This window comes from Diceros bicornis, chromosome 2 (assembly GCF_020826845.1).
Source record: "Diceros bicornis minor isolate mBicDic1 chromosome 2, mDicBic1.mat.cur, whole genome shotgun sequence".
Taxonomy (NCBI): Eukaryota; Metazoa; Chordata; class Mammalia; order Perissodactyla; family Rhinocerotidae; genus Diceros; species Diceros bicornis.
The window spans coordinates 38,289,446-38,316,939 of NC_080741.1; the positions used below are offsets into that span (position 1 = coordinate 38,289,446).

General features: G+C 39.7%; 1 long non-coding RNA gene across 1 annotated transcript; it reads right to left on the reverse strand.

Annotated features, from left to right (window-relative positions):
• Window positions 1–2,024: 2,024 nt before the first annotated feature.
• On the reverse strand, window positions 2,025–26,672 carry LOC131413850 (uncharacterized). Its single transcript, XR_009222038.1, has 3 exons — window positions 26,505–26,672; window positions 21,581–21,655; window positions 2,025–2,553 (listed from the first exon to the last, which is right to left on the reverse strand). It is a non-coding gene; the product is annotated as an uncharacterized LOC131413850 (long non-coding RNA).
• Between the last annotated feature and the right edge of the window lie 822 nt (window positions 26,673–27,494).

A 27,494-nucleotide genomic window follows, 5' to 3' on the forward strand; every position in this document is an offset into this window, starting at 1 on the left:
AATAATACCGTATTATATACCTGAAAGTTGCCAAGAGAGTAGACATTAAATCTTCTCACCACAAAGAAGAAATGGTATTGATGTGATGCAGGTGTTAGCTAATGCTTTGTTGGCAATCATTTTGCAATATATAAGCATATCAAATCAATATATTATACACCTTAAACTTATACAGTGTTATATGTTAATAATATCTCAATAAAGCTAGGAAAAAAATAAAATGTAATACAAAAAAAACCCACAATGGGAGCTGCATAAAATTTCTTATTTCCATTGTATTTCTATCAGCCTTACTTTGCCTTTCTCTTTTCAAATATATATTAATTCTATGAAATTTGTATCTAATGCTGAAGTCATTTAAATTTTATTGTGAATTATGAGTAAAAATGTATTCTATCATTCATGGGAACTGTTTTGAAGAAGAGAAGAATGTATTTTTTATTACCACATTTTCTTTTCAATTCACAAAAACTGTCTATGGAGAAGAAAGTACATGCATGTTGACTTTCAACTATATCTAAGGATATGTTCTAAAATCAATTGAAAAAACAGAAAAGAACAGTGATAATTTCTTTCTTGCTAAATGGTATAAGTGGATTGAACATAGGCATTTCCTAGGGCTGCCATAAAAGAGTACTACAAACTATGTTCCTTAAAACAACAGAAATGTATTGTCTCACAATTCTAGAAGCTAGAAGCCCAAAATCAAAGGGTCGGTAGGGTTGATTCTTTCTGAGGGATCTCAGGAAGAATCTACTCCATGCCCTTCTCCTATCTTCTGATGATGTCTGGCAATCCATGGTGTTCCTTGGCTTATAGATACATCATTGCAATCTCTGCCTCTCTTCACATGGCAATCTCCCTGTGTCTCTGTTTTCATATGGCTATTTGGTTTAAGGATACCAGTTATGATGGATTAGGGGAAAATTGTACTTCAGTATGACCTCATTTTAACTTAATTACATCTGCAATGATCCTGCTTCCAAATAAGGTCATATTTTGAGATAACTAGGGTTGAGACTTCAACACATCTTTTGGGGAGGACAATTCAACTCATAATAGTCTGCCCTCTGGCCCACAAGATTTAAGTCCTTCCCACATGTAAAATAAATTTAGCCCATTCCAACATCTCCAAAAATCTTAACCCATTTCAGCATCAACTCTAAAGCCCAAATCTCATCTTCTAAATCATCTAAATAATGTGTGAGTGAGACACTGGATGTGATCCATCGTGAGGAAAAATTCTTCTCCATTTCTGAACTTGTGAAACATAGAAAACAAGATGTCTGCTTCCAAGACACAGTGATGGGACAGGTATGGGATAGACATTCCCATTCCAAAAGGGAGAAATTAGAAGGAAAAAAGGCATCGCTTGTCTACAGCATGTTTGCAACTCAGCAGGGCAAATTCCATTAGGTTCCAAGGCCTAAGAATAATTCTCTGTGACTTGATGCTCTGTCCTCTGGGCTTGCTGGGGTGGCCCCTCTTCTTTTGGCCCTGGGTGGCAGCCCTGTTCTCTAGGAACTAGGAAGTCCCCTGGGCCCAGGCCTCTGCATCTGTGACTCTGTCTTGAGAGTCATTCTTCCTTCATTTTATTCTATCTTTGTCTTTCTCAGTCCAGTCATACAGTGTTTCTGCTAGTATAAAATTCTCAAAACGTTCTTGGTCTTCTGTGGATATTGAGAGGATTACAACATGAGACAAAGCTCTCCAGAATTCCTTTTTGGAGAACCACATCTTTATTCCTAGTTACAGCTGAGATGGTTGATTGGATCAGTGCGTCACATACTTAATCTCCTTAGCAAACAGTTGTCCTGTCACAACCTTGGCCTTGTTTCCAGAGCATGCTATCTGGATAGTCCAAATCATTAAGCACTAGTTCCTTTCTCCAGCCTCTATCCATTACTCAATTTCAAAGCCACTTCTGCAGTTTTATGTATTTGTTACAGCAGCACCTCTCTTCCCGGGAACAAAATCTGTATTAGTTTCTTAGGCTTGTCATAACATATTACTACAAGCTGGGTAGTTTAAAACAACAGAAATTTATCATCTCAGTTCTGGATGCAAGAAGTCTGAAATCAAGGTGTTGACAGGGTTGGTTCCTTCTGAGAGCTCTGAGGGGAAATGTATTCCATGCCTCTCTCCTAGGTGCTGACGATAGCTAGTAACCCTTGGTGTTCCTTGACTTGTAGATGCATCACTCTAATCTCTGCCTCCATCTTCACAGTATCCTTCCTGCATCTCTGTGTCTTCACGTGACCATCTTCTTATAAGGTCACAGTCATATTGGATTAGGACCTACGCTCTACCAATATAACTTCATTTTAGCTGATTATATCTGCAACAACCATGTTTCCAAATGAGGCCACATTTTGAAGTAGTAAGGGTTAGGACTTCAACATATCTTTTTTGGGGACACAATTCAACAGTTTTAGGGAAGAAAAGAATATATTTTTTATCACCACATTTTCTTTTCCACTTGCAAAGACTGTCTATGGAGAAGGAGGTACTGGCACAGTGACCTTGAACTATATTTAAGAATGTGTTGTAAATCTGTTAAAAAAAAAAAAACCTGTAATTCTTTTTCTTGCTAAATGGTATGAGTGGATTGAACATGGGCATTTATTTCTATACTTTTCTGAAATCTCACAAAAATGACAGCAAAGGGATAAAATAAAATAGAAACAATTTATGGTAAAGAATATGGGAGAGGAAATGAGAGCCATAAAATTCAAGACACTGGAGAGGAGATGGATGAGCAACAACTGACTTAACAGACCTAGGAAAGCTGAAACCCAGCTTCACAATGTGGAAAGCCTCAAGGCCAGTCTATTCATAATACAGAACCTCCCCCCACCACATGCACACATAAACTCTAGTGATTGGAGCAGATGAGTCTAATAACAGGAACACTGACAGAAAGTCTATAAAAGAAACAGGTACCCCAGATTCCTTGTCTGATCTTGCTCAACTGGGCAACAGCCTCTCCTAGGCCAGCAGAGGGGCTGGAGGCTTATTTGATGGAAAGTTTGTAGCAGAGGGACTTTTGTCCTGGGGAATCCAGCACACATTTGAGTGTGAAGGTAAGGCATGAAATCATGAGGATGAAATGAAAGTCAGAAAATTCTGGAAATCCAACTTATACTCCTTTCAAGAGAGGATTCCTCTTTGGAGAAACTAATAAATCCAAGAAAACAGATATAGAGTTATAGAAAGTTGGGGAATCCGCCCAAAATGGAGGAGCCAAACTACCTTTCAGTGAAGCCACTGCTGGAAAGCCATGTCCTCATACATGGGTGGCCAAGCATTTTCTTACAATGTAAACACTAAGGTAAGGACCACCATACAGTTGAGGAAAGCCCCAGCGTCGCAGTCAGAGACCAAAACAATGAAAATAAGAAAGAGGAAATGGAGGTAATGCAGAGGGCAGAAGGAAACTTAAAAAATTAAAATACCCTTGTGTACTGTTGATGAGATTGTGAATTGATACAGCTACTATGCAAAACAGTATAAATTATAATAATTATAATTATATATACATAATAATTATAATAATATATATAATTATAATAATTATTTCTCAATAAACCTGGAAAAAATAATGTCTCCTCCGAAAATATAGAGGCCATTATATTCTAAAATGAAAATAGAAGTCAAAGAAATAGGAAGATTTAAAGAAAATACATTGCTTAAAAGTCACATATTTTATGTAACATCATCACAATAAATATTTGTTTTCCAGAACACCGGAGACAAATAAAAGATTTCAAAATCCAACAGAGAGAATAAAATAATAATATATAGAGAGAACTGGGCATCAAGTGACCTGAAACTTCTCAACAGAAGCACTGGAAGTAATGGCTCCAGAATTTTGAGTGATAAATAAAGTATCCAACAGACTTCTGTAACCATCCAAACTATGAATGAAGTAGGGAAAAAAATGGATATTTTCACATGAGCAAGTTCTCAAAACGTGTACCTCTCCTATATTTTTTTCAGGAAGCTACTGGACTATGTGTTCCATCAAAGTAAGAGAATAAGTCAAGCTAGAGGAAAATATGGAGTCCAAGAAAAAGAGCCACAAGATAGGATAAAAGAGAAAGATGTAGTTGAGATGACAAAAAAAGGGACGTCCAATGTCAAGAGCTATGCAGTAGGACTGGAGTGATTAAAAAAATGTGGAGTTATGGAACTTTCATGCTCTGCTGGAAGGAGTGGAGATGTTGTGTGTTCGTTCTGGGAAGAATCCACCTGTACTTACCCATTTCCATGGATGTACAACATATGATCCAGCCCTTTTGCTCCTGGGTATCTATCTCTGTATATGTACACTCTTACAAAGGACAGAAGGGAGATAGAGATGAGGCTGATCCGTGCAGTGCTTATGAAAGTGGATCTAAGTGTCCATTTATGCAACATTGGTTGAAGAAAATGAGATGGATCCACAGCAGTTAGCAGTAAGATATTAGCTGCACACACAGCAACATAGTTAGATTTTAAAAGAGAATGCTGAGAGAAAAAACTAAAAATGTGAGAAACAATTATAAGCCAGTAATATTGATATAAATTAAGAATATACACGAATAAAAGGATATGTGTTGAACACATTAGAACCAGTGAGGGGTGGAGAAAAGAAAGATTGTGACAATAAAGGGAATATGTAAATGAGTAAATAAAACTAGAGAAGGGCCTTCCCTGGATTAATGCACTTGGTCTAACCATCACCTCCCTAAACTCCTGGTAAAAGCTTTGTGGTACCTGCCCAATGTCCGGGCTTGAGCTTCCTCCTGGGTCTTCCACCATACTTGAAAAAGGAAGAGAGAAAAATCTGCTTCTTCCCATTCTCTAGACTCTCTATGACACTATTTCACAGATAACTAAAGGAATTTTAATGAACTTAATTACTGTTATAATTGAGAATGCCAAAATTTTACCTTTGTAATACGATTACATAATCTAATAACTTAAAAAATGCAAATGGAAAATGACATCTCTAGGTACATGTGTAAAAATTTTTGTTTCCTAACATATAAGAGGACAATAATAGTTTCTACTTTTAGGGTTATTTGAAAATTAAAATGAGATTATATATGTAAAATTCTTACCATAATACCTGGCACGGGGTAGAACACTCAATATTTAGTAGCAACATTAAGTGAATTGGCTGCAAAAACTTGTTTTGAAGATGGTTAGTTGGGATTCTAAACTATTTTTGCCTAAGAAACAATATTTAAAATGGAGATTGCTAGATACCTAGGCCAGATCCAAAAGTCAATTTAGACCCTTACATGACTTGAAGTATAAAATTAGAGTCCCTAGTTAAACCATTGCTGATTGACTAACACTTAGTAAGAGCCTGCTATGTGCTATAGCAGGTGACTGTATAACTTCCAACATGAGACAATGTGTTTGGAGCTCCAGAGATGGTTTCCCTGACTAGCTCATGTGTAGGTTACAGTAGTCTCCACGTATCCATGGTATTGTTTTCTGCAGTTTCAGTTACCTCTGGTCATCTTTGGTCTAAAAATATTAAATAGAAAATCCCAGAAATAAACAGTTAGTAAGTTTTAAATTGCATGCCATTCTGAGTAGCATGATGAAATCTTGTGCCATTGCTCCATCCCGCCCAGGACATGAATCATCCCTTTGTCCAGTGTATCCACATTATAAGTTACCTGCCCATTAGTCACTTTGTAGTCGTCTAGGTTATCAGATTTATTGTCTCAATATTGCAGAGCTGGTGATCAAATAACTCTTGTTGTATTTAACAATGGCCCCACAGTGTAGCAAGAGTAGTGATGCTGACAATTTGAATATGCCAAAGAGAAGCTATAAAATGCTTTCTTTAAGTTAAAAGGTGAAAGTTCTTGACTTAAGGAAAGAAGAAAACTCTTATGCTGAATTTGCTAAGATATACAGTAAGAATGACTCTTCTATCCATGAAATTGTGAAGAAGGAAAAAGAAATTCATGCTAGTTTTGCTGTTGCACCTTAAATGTGTATCTATAGGAAAAAACATAGTGTATATAAGGATTCAAGCAACCACTGGGGGTCTTGGAACGTATCCCCTGTGGATAAGGGGGAGCTACTGAATTCTCAAAGTGTGGTCTGAGGATAGGGGCCTCTGCAATCTGTTTGTTACTCTTCTACAATTAGATAAGAACAGTACTTGACAGTAAACATTAAGAAAATTTTACAGCAATTTGACAGAGTAATTTTATTGAATGTAATAATTACAAAAATTGGACTTGCATTTTTATCTGATTTTTCTGGTAAATTACTTATATTGTTTTTGAGAAAAGTTTTGGCCTATAATATATTGGGAGGGTGGAGAATAACATGTCCTCATCACACAGAGACCACAGATAGTCTGAGAAACATGCAGCCAAAGTAAGTCCCAACTCCAATCACTCTATCGGATCAACCTACTTTATTTCTTTGTAGAAATTACCACTGGCTAAAGTTAACATGTTCATTGAATTTTTTTATCCTGCCTGTCTCTCTCCTTCTACTAGAGGGTGTAGGGGAGGAAGACATATTCGCTACCCACTCTGGGTCTTTCTGGCTGCGGTACAAATTAAATTGACATGAGACAGAATAACAGGAGAAAATCAAACAAAGCTTTATAACATGTATACATGGGAGAGAACCAGGAAAACCTGGGTAACTCACCAAAATGGTGGGGGCTCTGATCTTAAATACCACCTTCAGGTAAAGACAAAGGAGGATGTTGGGGGTGGGGCAAGTCAGTTATGGGAGATTACCAGAAAAGCACAATAAACCAGAGTAAGGTTACTATGCAGATTTAAATCCTTCCCTTCCTCATTGATAAGAGTTTCTAGAGATAAGGTCATCCATCTTTCTTCCCAGTACAGAGAGAGAGATACCTTTACAAATGGAGATTTCCCTTACAAAGGTAAATGTCTCTTACAAAGGGTAAATTCTACTTTTCAGAGATTCTCCCATGTCTGCAGTTTTTAAAAGTAACCAACCCAAAATATTCCTCATGCCAAAGAGACACACTTTGGGGTGGCCATTTCTGATCCCTCGCAAAGTTAATCTTTGGGAGGAGAAGTCTTATCTGTCTTAGTACTAACAATTAGAACAGTGTCCAACAGATAATAGACACTAAATAAATTTTAGTTGAATGAATAAGTGAATTAAATTGTAACTGCTGTTGTTATCACAGTAACAAGAGGCAGAGATCATCCAAGCTCTACCTAGGTGTGGCTTCTGGCTGTGGTGAGGTGGTGAGGGCAATGGTTCCCTTCTCCAAACCACAGAATTCAAATCTGTGACTCCAGAAAGTCTTTAGAATTTTATGAATAATAACCTTCTTTGAACAACAAGGCTCTGCTTCCTGACTAATTAGCATGCTAATTATAAATCTTTGTAAACTAAAAATTTTGAACAGTCTCTATATTGTTAACATATTTGAGTTAAATACTCTATGTGCTTGTGGTGATAAACTCTATTTTTTTAAATGTTGTCCGCTTATTTTCAGACCATTTTCTAATCCAGACCAACCTCCCTTGCCCTATTAGTGTGAATTACAGATACTTCACTGTCATGGTTAAAAGAAAGTTAATTTGGATCCCTGGCTGACTAAAGCTGAAGGATACTTTTAGTGATTCTAATGACTGAATCTTGTGGTTTGCTGCAAAGGCAGTGTTAGAAGATTCTATTGAAGTTAGGAAGGGGTGATGAAGAAGTATATGTCGCAAGGGTTGGGGGGAGATGAGAGAGACATGGGAAACAGGGAAAACTGTTTTCCAATTACATAACAGCAAATACCATAGCTGTCCTTAGAGAAGGTCAGAAATACAGCAACTGAAGCTGTCACATAATAGACAATTTGATGATAGTAACGAAGAAAACACAAAAGGCAGCTAATCTCCTCCCTACTGATAAAGCTGTCTGAGGTAGATCAATTTAGTCATGATTGTTGTTAGGAAATTGCACTGTTTGATGTTCCACAAGCAGATCATGTAGTTTCCTAGGAAACATCCTTTTTCACTTAAATCTAATTCTCCCACCTTGTGGGATCTGATGAGTCATTCAGCCTGACTTTTCTCTCGCTTCCCTCTACCCATTAAAAAGGACCTACCAGCTGGAAATCCACTAAATGAAATGAATTTATTAGCTCTTTCACCTTGTTCTTCACTTAACTCATGTGTTTCTTCTTTATATGTCTAACTGCTTCCCTGATGTGAAGGGCCAGAAATAATGAAGGAGCCAGGCGTGTGATGCAAGCAAGTGTCGAGCACTGACTTCTCTCCATTTCTTGGTTATTAAGCTATATTTCAGCTTCTAACTTTCAGTGGAAAACATTACATGCATACAGATGTTTTTTTCCTTGTAACCTGTAGTGGAATTTGAGGTCAATTTCATTTAATTTCAGATTCTTCCAGTCACACTTTACTGTACGGTTATGTACGGTTATGTTATACTGCAGAGAGAGAGAGAAGACACAAAAGGAGAGAATGTGGAGGAAGATAAAAGAGGGAAGACACAACTAAGAGAATTTATGCAGATATTTTCATTCTGATCTGAGCCAATTAATAGAAGCATTGCCACAAAAAAACTAGAACCTGAAGATAATCAAAATATAATTTTAATTTGCTTGTAAAGTGCAAATATATGATATACATTTTTTAAAATTAAAGCAGCATGTTCGGCACTACTAAATATGTTGAGTCCACAGTTAATTAAGATTGCACACTCTAAGCATAGTTGTCTCTTTGGTAACTGGGGAGATGGCATAGACATGAGTGAGAGAGAGAAGTCTGCTGAGATTTAGCATGAATAAAGAATTCTCAGAGCAAAAGCTCACTGACTCTGTTCTGAGGGCAGCAGAGGACGCCCTCTGTGGGAGGGCCCAGGCTGCTGACTGTGGGTGCTCCCTCACTGTCCCATGCCCTGAGTGAGCCACACTGTCTTCTCCTCTTTTTGCTACACTCACTGAGTCTTCGTTCTGTGCCAGGAACCATGCTAATTACTTTCCTTACGTTATCTCATGTGAGGTGTGATACTATTACTTTCATTTCACAGATGGGAAAAATCAAGGTCTAGAGTTGTTAAATGCTTTGCCCAAAGTCACACAGCTTAGGGCAGTTTTAGAACTCATTCTCAGCTCTGATGTCCATGATCTTTATCACTAGTCTACATTCTTTCTCTGGTGGGCAAATTTATTAGTTTTCTTCAAGATGAGAGATTGCAGGGGCTGTGAAAATGCCTGTAGCTGAGCCATCAAGCCACTAAATTCACAAAAGCAATTGTAAATATATCCCAAGCCTAGACGGGTCTCACCAAAAGTGTGATCAGTATGGTCAGAAACTGAACTTTTGCAGTAAAGTTACCTGGGGCAGAGTGGTCTATCAGAGACTTACATGTAATCCCCAGAAAGAGTTTTCATTCCTAGGATATGAAGTGGAGATGATACATTCTCAACCACCTCCTGTGCTGAAGGTTCCTAATGCATCTGTTGTATCAACACGGCAGGGAAGGAGCTATGGTAGAAGACATTTCACCAGGCTACTAAGAAGAAAGCCACATTTGGTTGGAAACATAACAACGACTTGCTCATTTTTATCTGCTTACCACCTCAGACTTCTTAGTAAAGATTGATCTGATGAATAGGCTCCATTTATAAAACTATTCTTTCTTTTTTTTTTTGGGAGGAAGATCAGCCCTGAGCTAACATCCATACCAATCCTCCTCTTTTTGCTGAGAAAGACCGGCTCTGAGCTAACATCTATTGTCAATCCTCCTCCTTTTTTCCCCAAAGCCCCAGTAGATAGTTGTATGTCATAGCTGCACATCCTTCTAGTCGCTGTATGTGGGACGCAGCCTCAGCATGGCCGGAGAAGTGGTGCGTCGGCGCACGCCCCGGATCCGAACCTGGGCCGCCAGTAGCGGAGCGCGCGCACTTAACCGCTAAGCCATGGGGCCGGCCCATATAAAACTTTTCTTAAAAACCGCAATGTATAAGCTAGCTTTTAGTGCATAGTAAACCACCATAAAACTTTGGTAACATGTACCAATAAATCTGACTGTAGAGTTCAACTGATCTAGGTGTGAATGGTCTTAGATAGACTCACATGTCTGCAGCTGTCTAGACATCTAGTATGGGCTTGGTTAGGGAGACTGTCTGCTCCTATGTCTCTCATCCTCCTCCTAGTTCAGTGGGCTAGCCCAGGTAGTTCTTTTTTTTTTCTTATCATGATGGCAGAGGCCCCAGAGCACAAATGGAAACACACAAAGCCTGGTGAGTTCAGGGTCAGAACTGACACACCCTCACTTCCACTGAGTTCTATTGGTCAAGCGGAGTCATATAAGTAGAACCAAAAGATGTATGCCCTACTCCCCATAGTGGGAGAGCACTGAAAGCTAAGTAGTGAAAGGTGTGGATACAGAAGAATTGAAGTCGATCATGTAATCTACTGGAGACAATGTGCCACATTTTAAATTCTGTGTCTGACACTAATGGTGTGAAATTGGGCAATTTATTTATAATCTGAGTCTTAATTTCCTCTTTTGTTATACTGCATTATTTCCACCACATGGAGTCCTTGTGAGAACTGAATGAGGAAAATTATGTAAAAACCTCCAATATGAAAAGTAGCTGACCCAGCACTCCACAAAGCTCCATCTTTCTTCCTACTCTGCCCAACCCACTCACTCCCCCACTCATTTCCCCTCACTCTTGCTATTTCAGAAATGTTGTCTCCTGATGTTCAGGGAGACTTCTTCCTGAAGTTGGAAGACTCAGTTACAGGATTCTATATTCTCTGTTTCGCCTCATTTTAGGCCCTTGTATGCCACCATATGACAATTAAGACTATACTAGCAATTATTTTCCAGGAGGCACAGATGTTGTTTGTTTCATTTGAGAAGCCAAGTCCTTATTGGTCCTACTTTTAAGGTCCATTTCCCAGGAAAAATTTCATGCACAGAACAATAAAGAGCAGCAAATGACATTATTAATGTCTAAAGACATTAAATTCCACTCAGTATTAAAATGTTCCAAACTCTCTAGAGAGTTCTGAATATAAATGTTCATTTAACCTACCTTTAAATTGCAGTATTTCAATAGAGAAGGAATTAGATTTTGGTCAGCAAATGTTACATAACAGCTGCTTCCAAAGGACTGTTGTCTGTTCCCATTTCCTTTGGGTGTTTGAATTTGCAACTGTAGGAAGATGTCTTTTCTTGGGTATAAGATTGCCTTTACCTTCAGGCTCAGAACAACGTCTCTCCTTGCTTTTTGAGGACAGTCATTGTATAGGGTTCTGTGTCTTAAACTCCAGTAAAAATGTCACAAACCCTTATGGAATCCATCAATGACATTGGAGATGTACAAAAGATTCTGTCATAGGAGATATATAAAAGATTAAGTCAGAAAGAATAAGAAGCTTAGTGCAGCTTTTGGGAGACTACCTAGGGCATCTTGTGACCTGGTTGGCTCTGGAGGAGTTGTTTTTCTAAAGTTTAGTTGTGTGAGTAGGCTCAGATGTACTTTCCAGTGTGAGGTTGACTCTGGACGTGTTGGAGGAAGATCCGTAGCAGACAGCAAAGTGCATGGCTCACAAAGCCACTAAGGCCCCCAACCAGGACCATAGGAAAGCTGAGTAGGAGTTATGCCTGTGCTTCAATTATTAGGTGGGTAGAGCTTTGTAACGGGAAATAGGAGTAGGGTATCTGCAGATTTACAGAGATATGTGGTGCGAGAGTGGGCTTATATTGGGGAACAAAATTGGGACCTGGCTCAAAAATCAGGCCAAAACACATCTACTAGACCTGGGATACAAGGTTAAAACTATATTTACCATGTCATCACACTGATCCTTTCTGTTTTGATGCTAAGATGAACTGCTCTGACTCCCAACTCTATCATACACTCACTGGGTAGAAATAGCTCTGCATACATGTGACTTCTCCTACACCCCTTTCCACCTCTGGTAGAGAATATTTAGTGCATTAACTCCTAGTACTGAGACCAAACAGAGAAGTGATCTGTGGGTCTCTTTCCAACTTGAAAACCGCATATATCTCACAGGGCCTTAGAATAAAAAAGAAAGCTGAGATTTCAAAGTCACTTAATTAAGTGACTAAAGAGATAAGATTGGGAAGCACAAGTGATGCCGAAGCTCCCAGGCACTAGCCAAAGTGGAAAATCATTACTACTCATAGGCCTGAAGGTTCAAGGAAAGGAAAGGAAGGCTGATGAGAGTTGGAGCTGAGAAATTGAGACCATCTGCCATAAATGTCATTCTAGAGGTGTAGGGTTCCTACTACAACTGGTATGCTGAGATGTGCAGAGAGCTGGGGGATAAGTCCTTGACCTCTCTCTGTCTCATATTCCTGCTGGGCCTTCACATTGGTGAACTCAATCAGAACCCAGAGGGTAAGGGAACCCTCGTGTTGTTAGGAGTCAGGCCTTAGGGGCACACAGCCTGGCAGAGAAGGTAAGGGATGGATATAAGGCAAGTGAAAAATGATGTAAAAATCTATGACATGCCTAAGGCCACTGAAAACCATTTGGTCTATCAGTTCTGACTTCTTCAAATAAATTACCCTCATTGCCTTCAACTGTCTCCTACTTACCAAAGCTGAGGTCTTAGAGATGAAATACTTTATAAATACATTCATATCGTGTTAATGATTTCTTAGTGTAGGATCTTAGAGATTTGTTGGTTGCATTGTTTTAAAAAAATCCATGTGTACTAGCATGTAATATGATCTCCATTTAACTGAGAAGGAAAATCAAAAAGCCTGCAGGAACTGAGACCTGTCCATATCCCTAGAGTGAAGTCATAGTGAGGTCTCATGTTAAGGTTACAGAACTCCCCAACTGTCAACACTCCATGCTGCCATTAAACTCCATGAATTCTGTGAGACCAAATACATTCCACATTTACTGACCACCTACCATGTCTCAGGCACTGTGCTAGGTGCTTAGGAGGAATACAGTGGCAATAAAACATCACAAAATTAGAAATGTTAATCCTTTTAGAGACCTGCCTAAAAGTGCCTATAATTGATATATTGCTGGTGTGCCAACGATGATATTTTGTTTATTTTTGTAGTAGTGGAAAAGCTAGAGTTTACTCATTTCTTCTGTAATCCTCTCCCTTCTATACTTTAGATCCTTCTATGATATAATTTTGACTCCTTCTCTTTCTCTATCTCTTCCTTCCTACCCCATTCCACCTGCCTTCCCAAAGATGTGAGAGCAAAGAGCTCAGGGAAAGTATTGCCCAACTTGAGAATCATTGCTCAAAGATGGGTTGCCTCCTGACACAAGGGATTTGAGACGTCCTTGAGATGTCCCTTTTACTCTAAGGGGCATTGGTCCTCTGGTTGTAACGCTATATAGCTAATCACCAAGCATCTCCAGGTATCTGGCATGGAAACAGGCAAATTACACACATAATCTCCTTTAATTTTTTCCTATGTGTGGAATTTATTTGCCCACATCAGTTCTTTGTTTATATTGCTGCTGCCACCAAAATGATTAATGTCACGAAATTAACAAAAAGCAAATCATCCTGATTTCTAACTTTGATAGCACTTAATCTTCTGTTCAGGTCTATGTAGTTTTCATTTGTTTTAAAGCACAAAAATGTGAATGTAAAATAAAGATGGCTAAACCAGGGAAAAGCCCTTGAAAAGGGAAAATGAGATATCAAATGGCCTGTGCTAGACTAACCTTGAATGAATTTCGTGAACACAAACAACGGTGATAGAGAGGCAGCATGTAGACTGTGCCCATACACATGTTATCTTCCCCGACTCCATCATTCTTAAGTGGATCTCTGATGGAACTATATTCCTTTTTCCTTCTGGCCTGAGCCCTCTTTCCTTGCAAACACCTCTTTTTTTCTTTCTGCCTCTTGTTCAGTACATTTAACCAATCTTGGCTTTGGGAAGGGTTTTCCCAGTAACTCTGGGAACAGTTACATTCAATTACAGAACCTTAGAAGTTTAGAGTCAGGAGACAGTTTGAAATCCTCTACTTCATCTTCCTCATCTCACCTGCTAAGAACTCACAGTCTAGCAATGCAGAAATAGAAATTTCCCTGATGATGGAAATTTTCCATACGTGCACTGTCTGATATGGTAGCCACTAGCCACATGTAGCTATTGTACTCTTCAAATACAGCTAGTGTGACTGAGGAACTGAATTCTCAGTTTCATTTAACTTTATTTTTTATTTAAATTCAAATATTCACATATGAATCGAGGCTCCCATATTGAACAGTGGATGTCTAGAAAATTCTTGTGAGGTGCCCAGTGTCACACAGCTTTTAAGTGGAAGAACTCACCTGATTGCTCAGAACTTTGACTCAGTTCGAGAATCTTTATTGGTTTTCAAATACCAACTAAGCACAGAGCAAATCAACCAACTAAGCACAGAATGCATGATTAAGGTTACAGAAGAGAAGTGTTAGCTGCCTTGGCAATGACAAGCAAAATGGAGCTGTCAGAATCTGGTAGTGGGAGAGGATGAGGGGTGTAGTAATATTACCATCTTATCATATGGATATTCAGATATCATGCCCAAACTGATGAAAAGAAAAAGAAGTTTGGGTGCATTTTTTAAATTTTACAAAGACAGCTGAAATGGAAGCTAAAACATTTACAGAACTATAAAAATTCGGAGGCTGGGGGAATAAGAAAGACAAAATAGAATAGGTATAAGAATGCTAAATTTATCTTGAGCAGGAGTTAATAGATAATGTCCTAAAATGGACAAATTAAAGAACAATATAAGCATAATCAGTCCCCAAAACATCTATGAGCAGAAGAGGTAAAACTGTTGCCTCTCTGAAGGAGGACAATGAGAAGGGTCAGAGGGATAGATACACAGGGAGTTACTACTTTTCTGCATTTTATTATTTTTGGCTATGTTTGTGCTTTTTTCTTAAATAAATAAAAGCAATTTCCATGATCTTCATGAGTTTGAAATTAGGGTAGAAAATAAGCTTATCAGAAATATTTTTTTTTAATGGAGGGATGCTTAGAAACAACATTTAAGGCACAATTCAGCCGATCACTGCTTTTCCCTATGTATTTTGCCAGACTTATAAAAATATTTATCCACAGAATCATTTGTATTTGTCTAACACATAAAGCCAGTGATTTTGTCTGGCAATCTCAGTCTCTGGCTGCATTAAGTTAGATCTTCTAAGTAATTATTCAACGCAGTCAAAATAAGAAAAATCAGCTTGGATATTACACAAATCTTCAAACACAGCTCGTGACACATTCTAGTCAAAGGACAACAGACATATATGCAGGTGTGGTCTTGCCTATTGAAATATCCCAGGAAAGAATGTTCCTGTACATTGTCCATACTGGCTATTCACACATGCTGAGATTTTATGGGGTAGGAGCCAAGAAGGAGCTCACTTATCAGAGTTAGGGGAAACAAGGCAGAGATGCTCAGGCTGGGGTAATTAAAGTCCATTTTTGAGCTAGGTGTTGAGAACCATGGATATCTGACTGTAGATAAGGGTTGTGCATGGGCAGTTGACCTGCTGTAGAGCTGTAGTGCAGACACTGAAGGGTCAGACTCAGAGCATGGCGAATCCACAGATCCTAACGAGGCATGGCCAGCTGGGCAAAAGGTTCTTGGGTTAGGGAGAAGACTGGAAAGACCAAAGTGAAGACTGGGCCCCAACCAACCACTGGGCATGTAGAAAGAGCTTGCCCAGCACAATCAGACTGGTAAATTCATCCCTGCTCTGCAGGAGCTCACTCTCTGAGTTTACACTTGAGAAGAGGTAAGTGGAACACAAATGGGGTACAGCATATCATGACCCCCTGGGCAATAGCCACTTGACCTTCTGACCATGGTCAGATAGGACTGTAGGAGTAATGATAAATTTATTCTTACATGCTCCTTGTTCTTAGCTTTAGCATCTCCATTTTCAAGTCTCATTCCCTAAAATTTCATCTTGAGGTATTTCACATTCTTGAATATGATCCATATATTAAACCTCCTGAAAAATTATTATACTTTTGCGGTCTAAATTGGTGCAGGATTCTCTCCATCTAGGCCCTATCAGGGCAAAGGAAACACACCCCCTACTAGAAATGAATTCTGAAGGCAGTCTAGTCCCTAGTTTTTCTCTGCCTGATGGGCCTAGAGACAGAAATGTTCATCCCCAGGATTTTATCCTCCCTACCTAAGTTGAATACAGGCTTCTAATCCCACCAATCCAGTCTGCAGGACATTCACCCAGTGGACATTTTTCTGGATCTCTAGCACCAGATCCTTGCCAAAAATTCCCAAGAGGACTGTAAGCTAGCCTTATGTTGCTAATGGAGAGTAGATGATCCAGACCTCCTCACTCTCTTCAGTTTCTGCAGATCCTTTCTATCAAATGTGAATCTTCCTTCCAGAAAACCCCTTGCTTTTATGTTAGGCTCATTGCTCCTGCCTGATGCCGAGAATTACCACAGGTGTCCTACTTACTTCAAAACTGATTACACAAAAAGTTGTGCCTACTGTCTTGGTCTGCTCAGACGGCTGTAACAAAATACCATAGACTGGGTGCCTTAAATAACACATTTTTATTTTTTTATAGTTCTGGAGGCTGGGAGTCCAAGGTCAAGGTATCAACTGATTGGTTTCTAGTGAAGGCCCTCTTCCTGGCTTGCATATAGTTGCCTTCTTATTCTGTCCTCACGTGGTCTTTCCTCAGTGTGTGCATGTGGAGGGAGATAGCTCTCCCTCTATCACATGGAGAGAGGGCTCTCTCTCTTCTCCTTCTTATAAGGCCATTGATGACATCACGAAGCCCTGATCCTCATGACATAATCTAACCCTTATTACCAGCTGAAGGCCCCATATCCAAATACCATCACACTGGGTATTAGGGCTTCAACATATGAATTTGTGGGGGCGGACATTCAGTCCATAACGTTCCACCCCTGGTCCCACATAACTCATGTCTTTCTCACATGCAAAAAACTTTCATTCCATCCCAGTGAGCCCCAAAACTTTTCACTAGTTCCAGCATCAACTGTAACGTCTAAAGTCCAAAATCTCATCTAAATCAGATATGAGTGGAACTGGAGGTATAATTCATCCTTAGGCAAAATTCCTCTCCAGCTGTGAATCTGTCAAACAAGACAAGTTGTGTCCTTCCAAAATACAATGATGAGACATAGGATATGGATAGACATTCCCATCCTAACAGAGAGAAATAGGAAAGAAGTAAAAGTGACGGTTCCCAAGCGAATCCAAAACCTAAAATAGCAAATTCCATCTGATCTTAAGGCTCAGGAGTAATCTTCCCTGGTTCAATGTTCTGACCTCCAGGCTTACTAGGATGGCAGTCTCCATCTTCTAGACCCTTTGGGTCCTAACTCCAGACCCACTGAGCTGGCAGTCTGGCCCCAAGCCCCTGCCAGGTGGTGGTAGGCTCCAAGGCCATTTCCAAGGCTCTGGGCAGTGGACAGCACAGCAGAGGCAGTACTGATCATCTCTGAGTTACCTTTGGGGTCATTGTTCCCTTTTCTTGGAGAATAGTGCATGTTCATAGTCAAATAGCTATCTAGTCCAGTCCTGTATGATCAAAAATATTCAACAAGACTTGATTGCATCTTGTTTTTTCTATTCCCTTTAGTACTAGATCGCAGTGTTTCTGCTTGTATAATCCCATCTCTATCCCTGGCTTCTGCTGAGATGGCTGCTTAAGTTCTGAGTGGTACTCATGATCTCTTTATCAAATGGCTGTTCAGTTATACCCTTAGAGTTCTCTTCAGATCAAGTTTTCTCATTTTTTGCAATACAGATAAGCTGATAATTCTTCAAATTTTCAAGTTCTAGTTCTCTTTTGCTTAACAATTCTGTCTTCAATTCACCTCTCACGTTTGCATTTTACTATAAGCAGTAAGGAGGACCCAAGCCACATCTTCGGTACATGGCTTAGAAATCTCCTGTGCTAAGTATCTCATTTCATTGTTTACAAGTTCTATCTTCTACAAAACCCTAGAACACATTTCAGCTGAGTCCTTTGCCACTTTATAACAAGGATCACCTTTCCTCCAGTTTCTGATAACATTTTCCTCATTTCCTTCTGAGATCTCATCAGAATCACCTTTAGCTTCCATATTTCTAGCGTGCACCTCAAAACACTTCCAGCCTCTACCCATTACCAGTTCCAAAGTCACTTCCACAGTTTTAGGTATTTGTTACAGCAGTACCCACTTCTTGGCACTGAAATCTGTCTTAGTCTGCTTAGGCTGCCATAACAAATATTGTATGCTGGGTAGCTTACACAATGGAAATTTATTTTCTCACAGTTCTGGAGGCTGGGAAGTCCAAGATCAAGGTACCAGCCTCTTTGATTTCTTATGCCCTCTCTTTCTGGCTTGCAGGGGGCTGCCTTCTTGCTAGGTCCTCAGATAGCCTTTTCTCTCTCTCTTTTCCTTTTCTTATAAGCCCACCAATCCCATTATAAGGGCCCCACCCACAGGACCTAATCTAACCTGATTACCTCCCAAGGCTCCATTTCCAAATAATTTCAACATGTGAATTTTAGGGGGAGGGAACACCAAAATTCAGTCCATAACAACTACTTAGGGTGAATGTATGTTCCTTGCTCACAGACCTGGCTGCCTAAGGGTGGATACAGAGCATGTTCTCTTGCATATTCCCTCTTGATTCATTTCCTTCCAGCCCCTCTTAGAACGAGTGTTTGAATTTGGATCACACCATCCACAGATGTTAGCATGCATTTTGGTCCACACAATATAGTTTATGAATGTAATCACTTTTGTGCCTTCCCCAGAATATCTCTCACCTCAAAATCCAGCACTTATATTTTTTCTTCCACTTCAATTACATCTGTTGGCCAGTGTAGCTGTTGCCTTGGTTCATTAAACAATAATACAGGACCAGAACGCAAACATGCTTAACAAATGTGTGGTGCTCATGATGAGAATTCCCCTGATAACGGTGTGATCCTGGGGACAGTCAGCCACAAGTTTCATATTAGCTCTCAATCTCAGATTTTGTACTAGCTCTCAACCTGTTTATTATAGTTTCCAGTACTCTGTATTGTTTGCTTAAGTTTTGGCATTCTGACTTTAGTGATTTGACCATTTGGAGGTCGGCTTGACCCAGGTGCAAAGCAATCTGACAGTCTAATTTCTTTTATGCCACCTGAGGTGTCCTTTGAGTTGCAGCTGGGGGAAATTCAACATGAAATTGTTTCTGTAATTGTTGATGTATTGAAGACCTGTGATGTACATCTTCAAAATCAGGCAAGAGAGGCTTCCAGCTGGCTAGGACTTCAATAGAGTAATTCAAAACTTAAGTCATGGACCCATGACAAATAGATCCTATTGCTCTCTGCTGGTTAAGGAGAAATAACAGAGAAGGTTGAGTGGTTTCTTAAAAATTTAGATAGGAATGATGCAGATGAGGGAGGGAAGGAGGAAGAGTTGGGCATAGAAAGAAAGAGATAGCAAATGTTTTTTATATATGAACAGTTTCATATCTTAATAATACAAGGGATATGGAGACTTTCTTTTCTCTTGCTATTGAATCTGCCTCTGATGTTAATCATGATTTAAAACTAGCTCTTGGTTACTGAATATGGGCACTTTGTGTTTAACATCAGTGAAGTTGTGATAAGATGTAGATGGACTTGAAAGAGCACAGACAGTTCAGGAGGTTTTATGAGGAGGTTTTCAAGCATGGGACAACTTGGAGTCAAGAAATCGTTGTTCAATTCTATACTCTTCAATTAATGATGGTATATAAATTATTTAAGCTCTCAGGGCCTTGGTATTCACATTTACCAATTGAGAGTGTTGACTAAATGACACCTAGGACTTCCAGAAGTCCTAATAGAAGTATTCTATTCTATGCTACGCTGTGCTATGTTATCCCATTGTGTTCTTAAAGTCTTTCATAGATGGGAAAATCATATAATTTATCATCCAAACAAGGACACTTTTGATATCCTTCAAAGTTAGAATGAAATATTGCTTTGTAAAAGAATTGACCTTTTAAAATATTTGAAAGATCACAGAGGGAGACGGCATGTAATTTAACTAAGTTTCTTATGGAATTTGGAAATAAAAATTCCTCTGCTAATAGACACTTCATTTTCATCTATGTTTGCACGTCCACACCTCCAGCCCTAACAGTGTTGGGAGCAGTGCCTGGAGTTGCCATTCAAGGGGCTCCTTTGCTAAGAATCCCCCTTAGTGCATTTCTCCCTCCCACCCACCCGAGAAGTCAGGAGTCCCTCCTTGGGGCTACACAGCACCAGTGCAAACCTCTGGCACAGTAGCCAGTGAACTGTTTCATAATTATTGGTTTCCTTACCTCTCTCCTCTATAGGATTGAGGGCAGTATCTGGCTCTTTCATCTCTGTTGCCCAGGCCACGAGACTAAAGAGGCCAGAGACTAAAGCCTCTGTTGTGGTATCCATGGGAAGGAATGGGTGAGGCAGGGTAAACAGGTTTAGGACTTGCTAGATTGCACAATTTCAGTGGGCTCTGAGGTGTAGGAGCTATCTCTGGTTGTCTGGTACCTGGTCCTGGGGTGGTTAGGACAGGGGAATAGTGGCCCTGCATGAGAGAGCCTGAGATAAAGGACATAATTGGATTACTGGCTCTGGATTGGTTGGTTTGCATATAGAAGGTGCACTTGTAGGCCAGTCCTTTGCTGCCTCTAGAAACTGACTAGCCCTAGACAGGGCAGTCCCTCAGGGTTAACAAGGCTCCAAGATGTCAAAGCATCAGAATAAAAAGGCATGCTTAATACAGGCTTTCCTGAGTTTGAATATGTACTGTCATATATAAGTTTCATGGCCTTAGGAAAGTCAACCTGTCTCAAAAAGCAGGAGTGTTAATAATGTAACAATATTACTGGGTTGTTATGAGGATTAGAGCAAAGAGCTTGGTACATAGTAGATGCTCAGTAAATGACAGACATTAATCAATATGCACATTAGAATATCTAGAATATGGCATATACATTGATGCTTATATCATTAGACAAATCTTGGGCAATGTATACCTCAATTTGTGTGGACAGAGGCCTTCACTGCTGTTTTGAAAATGACCTCCACTTTTGGACACTTCTTTGAATAATATTCTGAATCATTCTGCAAAGTAGACTAACTGCTCCTGCAAACTTGAGTCTCTCTTGAGGCTCCTGAAACTTCTTGCTTTGAACAGGCTAAAAATAACCGAAGTACTTTCCTTCCCTGGAGGATGATGGTGCTACCGACTTCACAGACAGAGTCAGGAGCTACAGGGGACTATGTACATGTATTCCAAAGAAAGTTTCTGGAACTTTCCAAAGCTTCAAAAAGAAGTTAGTTTTGGCTGTCTTGCAAGTTTCATAGGAAGCTCTCTCTAGGCTGGTACAGTGACAGCAGCAGCTTCTTCCGACATCAAGCAGGAATTTTTACTAGCACCAGCATGTTAAAGAGAGGCCCTAAATATGGCATATGGAAACAGCAGTGGACAGAGGATAAGCTTTGTCGCCAAGCGTTAGCTTTCACTTACCAATGTTTAGGAATTGGGGGTGACATAGAGTCATTACCTTTTGTCTCCCATACCGGGGATAACATCCATGGATTCAAAGCGGAGAGAAATCACAAGTGATGTGTTGTGCCAGCTGCAAAGAAGAGTTACCGTGTTTGTGGCGGAGACAAACATAGCAGCTTTCTCTGGGGAATTTTGCTGTTCTCATGCTGTCATTCAGTGTAAAATAGCATCCTGATCAGTAATCCTATGACAGCGAGAAGCTTTCCCCTGGGCCTCCTTCAGGGGTTGGAGTGGGTCTTTGTCAGGCAATGTTAGTAGGCTGACACTGCTTAAACTGAGCCTAAATATATAGAAAGAGACTAGAGTGTGGGCAGCATAAACATAGCCTTACCTTCTCTCATTATAACAGCTAAAAATTTTCTTTGGAATCTTCATTTCATTCCTTCCTGGATTAAGAAGCACTCGTGTACTTTGGAACCATTACGGTGAGCCTGCCAGTATTGTGAGCAGTGAGCCAATATTGTGGCCTGGACACTCAAGAGCAACGTTATTAAATGTTAAGTGGTCTTTTTACTCTTTCTAGTTATTTTTGTGTATTTCTTTTAAGAAATAGCTAAGGTAACATTTCATGTAACTTTTGCATTGTGGAAATTGTTGACAGAATACATGTTATAGCTCTGACCTTTGGAAAATTACTTTCCTTATAAGATAATTTATAACCTGTAGAAGACAGTGTCTGTAGAAGAGAGTTAATGTCTTAACGTTTTCTTTCTTTCAGTCTCTTGCTCTGTCACTGTTTCTTTTTAGTATGTTAAGTAGACCCAGTACACAGCTAAGCCCTCACTTCCATCTCCTTTTACTCTGTTAACTCTAGCACCAATGTTCCACTTGCTTTCCAACTTTCAAAATTTTTGTCAAATCTCTTCTCCACCATTGCCATTTTTCCTTTTCCCCTTGGCCTTGTTGGAATGCTCTGTTGAATTCCTCTGCTATTATTTAATTAGAGTTTATTGTAGAAAGAAGAGATTAACACACATGGCTCATCTGCCATGTTTACCAGTAATCTTTACATTGTCTATTAATATATAGTTTCTTTTTGCAACACTATGCTAACTTTACAATTTGTGTGTTTATCCCGTATATACAACGTTTTACATTCCTTTGATCATTTACAGTTTAAGAAGCGCATGTTCAGAAGCACTATTTTATTTCATTCATTTAAAAATCCTTGATATATGGCATAGGTATATTATTATTTTATTCACACTTGACAGATGGAGAGAACTTCACCCAGGGAGTTTAATTAACATGCCCAAGATCACATAGTCAAGTTTTTCAAGCTTCTCCCTTACAAAATTTTGCCTCTTCTCAGGCCTAAGTTGTGGCAATTTTATGAAATAAATAAATAAAGGAAAAAAGAAAGGGAAGAAGGATATGAATTTCAAGCAAAAAAATCTTATTTATAAACTATGAATTTTCAAAATTAGGTTGAGAGTAATTTGAGGATTTTAATATATTCTATGAAACACTATAACAGTGAACAATTGAGATTTGACTGAAATAATAGAATGATCTATACTGTTCTAATGTCTGTAGAAACATTTAGAGAAGCAAATAACATGTTGGGTGGTGGTGGAGAAGTTAAAAAATGAGGAGCACAGTTCACATATTTAGTGCTTTTACAATTAACATTAGGTAGGTTTATTGTGTGGCTTGAACAAAATTGACAGCCACATCTATAGGGCTTTCTCCACCTCTGGACATAATCTAACAGAACTAATGCATATTTATTACAGCATCATTCTCATTAAACAACAGCCTGGCCATTAGACATAAAATTCCTGCAAGCGACATGATCCACTTTCTGCAAAGGACCTTCTCTGACTGCAGGGACCCTGCTGTGATTATGCTGACAACTTCATGTTCTGTGAACTGGAGGGATGAGAGGCAGGGGCTCTTGGCCTTCTGTAGACCAGTCTGTCTCTGAGCTCTCTGGTGGAACTGAGGGAGGTCTGTGTTGCTTTCCTGGAGGCAAAGACCAAGGACTGGCCAGGCAGACACCTACCTCCCAGGTTCCCAGGTTCTGTCAACTGAGCTCTAGCTGAGGATGCCAACTATGCCATTTTTCTGTGGAGAGAGCTTTCTGGGCTGGAGAACTGTCTGTGGGAGAGGCAGCCCTGAAACATCCTTTTTGAACAATCCCTGAATAGTACTTTCAGTCTCACTGGTTCTGAGACATTTGAATAATTTTTCAAGTCTTGAAGCAAAGAGCAGTCCTTATCTGGCTGAATATTTAGCTAGTGACTCAGTCCAGTTGTCTACTCTCTTCAAGGCCTTGCTTGAATACTATTATTTCTATAAGAACTTCTCTAAATCAAGAAAGACCTAATCTCTCAAATTCTTCTTCTCTTACTGTGCTATTTATATTCTGTTCGGTACTTATTTCACTGTGCCCTGTATGGTGAGGATGACAATGGTGTTGATGCCAATGATGGTGTTGCTAGGATGACATACACTCAGAGACAGTCCTATGTTTGAATCCTCCTTATGCTCTTCACTTGGTCCAATTGCTTACTGTCTCAGTTTCCCCGTCTGTAAAATGGAGACCATCATACTCTCCTTTCCAAGTTGTAATAAAGATTAAGAATGAAAATGTACATAAATTGCCTAACACTAAAGTTGTCTTTCTTTTTGTTCACTTTTGTAGTATTTACAAATTATTTATTAATCTAGATTATACATTTTGTTAAATGTAATATTATATTATACCTTTGAGAATCTGCCTTTTTAAAAAAACCTATTTTTGCACTTACAGATATTATCTGAGTATACATGTGTCTACCTTCATGACTTTATCCTCCAGCAAGAAGATACTGTTATTTTATCTATAGGTTGGTTGCTTTCTGTCATGGCCCAGGATTGGGCTGATTCATCTTCATTCCCCTTTGAGTTCCTCTTTTGGTCAGTTGTACACACCAGTGTTATGACTGGTTTGGTTGTGGGATGTTATGGGTGGTGATCATAGAATCAAGCTGGGTCCTCTGAGCTCATGATATATGTCCTTACTAGTCAGGGCGAAACTTCCTGAGAATTATAGCTTTATTCCTTCACGACTGGGTCTCAATGCTTTGCCCTAGGAGAAGAGGACCAGGTTCCTGTTGTCCACCACTAATATCAAAGAATAGCTCCATCCTCTTATAGCCATAACTACTACTTGTCTTGTGCCTTACAGTTGTTATGGTGCCTTGACAGGTGCTATCTACTGCAATCCATACTACTGCCGTAGAGGCGGGTTTCAAACCCATTACATAGACGGGAAAATTGAGGCTCAAAGGTGTATGAGATTAGCCCAAGTTCAACCAGCAGATGCAAGACTGTATTTACGTCTTCTGACTCCAAGTTGATGCCCAGTCTCAGTCTTCTCCATGCTGATTTAGTGGTTTATGCTGCTGGCACTCACTCTCATCTCATACTAATCCCACAAAGTCAGACTCAAAGAAACTCACAACACGCTTGAAGGATGTGATTCATTCTCCCCAGAGCAGGGAGACCAGAAAAAGGTTTTGTTTCTGTCTTTTTGGAAGAGCTCCTGCCCAACCTCACCCCAGGAGCATGTTGTAGAAGTGTGAGGGAGGGTTACAGCTTGAAAAAGCACCCTCTGTGATTGTTCTACATCACTCTAGGGGCAGATCTCCCTCCATTGATGCTTTTGGCCTTTTAGGAGAACATGTTTTCCCACTTACTCGAAGGCCAAGTCCTTAGAGAAAAATGTACTGGTGCACATACTGATTTATATTGATTCTTCCAACACTTTGTGTAGAAGATTTATTTATCTGTTGGACGGTTGGGAGTTTATAGGAATTCTTACATTTGACCAAACGGTGCCTTTTAACAGCTGAGTTTCGTAATTTTCTCTTCATCTCTTTAGGAGGACCATTTTTTGTCAACTAGGGCTGTTTGTCACTTTTTACAACATAAATATATTTTCTTAATGACAAAGGGAAGTTGAGGGTCCAGAAAAGAAAGTTCAATCTGAAGCCATGCAGAAGAAAACCCACATCTAGCTGGGAGTAGGAGAATTAGAGAGAATGCCACACCCAGACTTGCTCTGGAGGCTGGAAGCCAGTGTGGCAAGCTTGAAGTCCCTCAAGTAGTCAGAACCTGGGTGAATTAGCATGTTGTGTGTTGGTGTCTGGAGGAGACGTTCTGAGTTAGGGTCTAAAGTGATAGCTGGTGTTTGAAGCCTGCGTCCGTGGGCACAGCAAGGGTGTGAGGCATGAGTGAGCTGGCCTGGAATGTCTAACAGCCTGGACCAGAGGCGAGTGACAGCTAAGACTGGCCTTATACAGAAAGACTGTTGGGTGATCACCCCAGCTGCTGTTCTGGATTCTCCCTGAACATGGGTTTTACAGTCTAAGCAAACCCCAGCCTCTAAGCCCCATACACATTTGGCAAGTAGATCCTTCAGAGATGCTTTTATCCATTTTGCTCACAGATAGTCTCAGTGAGATAATGTGCATGAGGAATTGTGGGGCTGCATTCTAAACATGGCAACTTGTACATGACCAATAAACATGCCTGCCTATCTGAGGCCAAAATTGGTCTCAGTGGATGTAATTGAAGTTGTTTTGTGTTTTTGATTTCTCATCACTTGTTTTTTTTTTTTTTCCAGCATGGCCAACACTTATAGGAAGTTTTATTCTGTATGGTTTAGTTGTATATAACTTTGGGCCCTTTAAGGGAGAAAAATGAGAAATAATTCAATTTGACTTCTGCCACATAAATGAGAGCTGGAGCTTTGGGAATGTGTCAAGCAGTAATAACAGAAATCACCTGTTTCCTAAAAAGGCATTGCCTGGAACAACAACAACAAAACTTTTTTAATGTAAGCCTGGGGCGACTTTAAAAAAGTGCTATGGGGGTTTTAAAAGGATTTTGCTACCTGTAGTTTGAATGAACAGTAAAAAGAAAAAACTTACATTTATGAATTCCCCAAGATGTGTCTGTTCTTCACTGGGCTATTCACAAGGATGCATCAGTAGCTGAACTTGTGTCTTTGTGCTCAGCCCTTTACTGCTAGGTTTATGTGCATCCAGATTCTGAGAAGCCTCTCTTCCAGTACACTTTGCTGGCATTTCCCCGAGAACCTCATCTGGGCATAAAAAAGAAGAGCCGAAACGTGCTTTTATGAATGAATCCTAAAACACCTTGCTTTTGTGACCCAACTCCTAGGAAGAACCCCTTCACACCCCTCACTGTCTCCTCATTCCTTAACAATAATAGGACTGTTCAGGTACACTAACTCATTGTCTTAGAACTACACCCTAAGAGGTTTTACTGAGTCCTTTAGCAGAAGCCCCTTAAATACTGAGAAACAGAGCCGTATCCCACTACTCTGGCTCAAGATAGAGGAAGAAGAAGTTAACTACAGATTCTCATCTTCTCTCTTTACTTCTTGGTCAATGTACTCTGGAGGCTGGTAGTACTAGTTTCTTTTTTCCTTCCTCTTGAAATCTAGGTGCTGAGATAGCATCTTCATTTATTTTGATTAATTAATTCATTTTTACAGTGGGATCTATCTTTCATGTAGGCAGCTGCATAACTGATTCCTTTTTTCATTGACATTTCCAGAACTCTGCCTTATTCTTTCCTATCCAAGACCAACTATATTATCTCTTCTCAGGAACTTCTACATTATGAATTTTTCTGTTCAAAAAAGCTAATGTTGAATACAATGGCTACATTTTCATGTAATCCTGAGAAAATAGGCAGGAACAAGGTGAGGGGGATTACATAGTTCTAAATCTGGGAATTCAGGTATTTCCTCAAACAGTCTGTGACCTGCTGGAATGCTAGTCTTTCCTCTTCAATATCGCCAACTGCTAGATGTTAACATAGTCCCAGAGCTCTGGACTAGAAGGACTCAGTGGAAGGTTGGAAGCTCTGAGAGAAACAGAGTGGAGGGAAGG